The sequence below is a fragment of the Scomber scombrus genome, chromosome 22, assembly GCF_963691925.1.
Source record: "Scomber scombrus chromosome 22, fScoSco1.1, whole genome shotgun sequence".
Classification (NCBI taxonomy): domain Eukaryota; kingdom Metazoa; phylum Chordata; class Actinopteri; order Scombriformes; family Scombridae; genus Scomber; species Scomber scombrus.
Window position 1 is genome coordinate 1960206 of NC_084991.1, and position 2747 is coordinate 1962952.

Here is a 2747-nt window from a genome sequence, read left to right on the forward strand (position 1 = left end):
GATCTTTGTTTGTACTTTATTGACATATATTCTAAGTGATGCAGCAACAGTTATAACATGAACGATATTGTCAGGAAAACATATCTGCTAATCAGATATGAGCATTGTCATATTTTAACTCCTTCAGCTTATTTCTACTGAGGAAAGTTCATCCTACAGTACTGACCTCACCCTGCTTTCCCTTCTCATGTATACATAATAGAGTCAATCATATATGTCCACTCTTGCTTTAACACTGTTCTCTGATGTCACAGGTTTTTAAAAAATTATTTTTAATTTTAATGTTTTTCTCTTTTACTTTACTAAACAAAACAAATAGCAGATATCATAGTAACAAATAACAAATAGAATAAAAATAAATCAATATATTGCTTCTAAAATACCACTACTACCCATAATATGTAATGATGATGATAATAATAATAATAATAATAATAATAATAATAATAATAATTAGGGATGTCGATGCCAATATTTACTTAAAAATGTAATATCGGGAAGTATCGGTATCAGGTTTTTATAACCGATGTTTGTTCCGTAGGCTTCAAGCTTCAGCATTTCCGAGCCTGCCTGAACACATCATTGGATGTTTACCGGTGCGCGCTTGATGACGTATAACAACAACACGCTAGACTCGTGGGTCGCTAACCGTGGCTAACAAGTTTATAGCGTCCACCGTCATGTACACAGACACACAAACAGAAACGAGGTTTACCTCCTCGTTGTCATTTTCTCTGTTATGCTTTCGGCGAGTCGCCTCTGTGACGTCACCGTCAGAGTCCGGTGGGTCCTATCTGGGTCCTATCTGGGTCCTATCTGGGTCCTATCTGGGTCCTACTCTGCTAGAGACACAACAGCTGAGAGGACAGAGTGAGAGGACGTTCCTATAAAAGGTCCCGCCTCCAGAAACGGGGCTTATGTCTGTGGTTTGGAACTATTTCCAAGTGTTCCCTACGGATAGTAAATTTGTAATTTGCAATTACTGCAAAGCAGCATAATAAATATGGCAGTGATATATTGGAACTTTTTTCCATAACTTAAGTTGAAGTTGTTCTGTTATTTTGCAAAGACAGTGTTTACATGTGGAAAGCCATGTTGCATTTATGTAGCATCCAGTGGGTCCTCACAATAAAATTAGGCATAATGTGTTAATTCAACAGTAGGAGATATGTTATGTTGTTATCTAATAGTTTCGGTGTAAAAAGCCTTCAAATATCGGTATCGGGTGATATCGGTATCGGAAATTAAGAGTTGGACAATATCGGAATATCGGATATCGGCAGAAAAGTCAATATCGAGCATCCCTAATAATAATAATACTAAGAAGAAGAAGAAGAAGAGACATAATAAACCTAGATTGATCTTTAGGAAATTTACAGTGTCACATTTCTGTGCAGTATACATTACTATTACTATTATAATGTAATCAAATGATGTTATATTTGATAATATAATATAATTTGAAAATAGGTTTTGAGATCTTCCATTCAGAGTTCTTAAAAGCTACAGAATATGTATTGTCTAGCTGTAGTGTATAGGTTGAGAAGTTGAGTCATATCATCACATCATTTGGAAGCTCTCAGATGTAGTATACATGGTTGTGGATGGCCTATGACATCATTTGATATCCGACATGTTCCTCCATCAAGTGTGTATCAGCTACTAGGCAGAGTTACCTTTTTAAAACAATGAATTCTCATCAGCTGAAATCAATAACTGTTTGTGTGGATGCTGGCTCTGAGGGTCAAGTCACTGAAAAGTCTTTGGATTTTGATTTGGAGGTTTTGCTGAAGCTTCATTGTGTATGAGACAACACCAACAACACGAGTCGAATTAGTCTATTAATGATTATGTAGCAAAGGTCAGATGAATTGATTCGACCATTAACGTGTTCAATAAGTGTAATTTATAGCATAGCACGTGGCTACTGATGGATGAAAAGCTTGTATCTTTTGGATCAAATAACCTCTATTAACTTTTATGTTTATCTGAAAAATGCTCATAACCTCGCATCTGAGAAGCACAAAAGACTTTAGATCTGAAACTAAAGCATGACTTCTCCCCAAAATTGTATGAGATTTCCACGACACATCATTATCTGGTGTAGAATAGACAAATAAGTCTTGCATTTGTTCAGAATTAATTATTAGGATTAAATCCTGTGCAAAAATGCTGTTGCTACCCAGCCAGCATGTCCATGTGGGCCCCACATGGGTTAAACACGGGCTATGTGAGTACTGAGTGGGCATGGGCGTGAACTAGGCACATTTTGCGGGTCCCACATGGTTTCAGTAACATGGGCCCCAAATGTGAAGCCCACGTGGGCTGAATGTATGAGCCCCATAAGGGATGTAAGTGGGCTAAGCAGACATTAGCATAAACAGGGCAAATTGCATGGGCCCCACATGTGAAGCCCATGTGGGCTGACTGTATGAGCCCCATAAGGGATGTAAGTGGGCTAAGCAGACATTAGCATAAACAGGGCAAATTGTATGGGCCCCATATTGTTTCATTAACATGGGCCCCACATGTGAAGCCCACGTGGGCTGACTGTATGAGCCCCATAAGGGATGTAAGTGGGCTAAGCAGACATTAGCATAAACAGGGCAAATTGTATGGGCCCCATATTGTTTCATTAACATGGGCCCCACATGTGAAGCCCATGTGAGCTGGCTAAATGGGCCCCATTTAAGGTCCATTCTGATCCCACTTTGGGCCCCACCTGAAACCCAGTCAGAACCCACTTG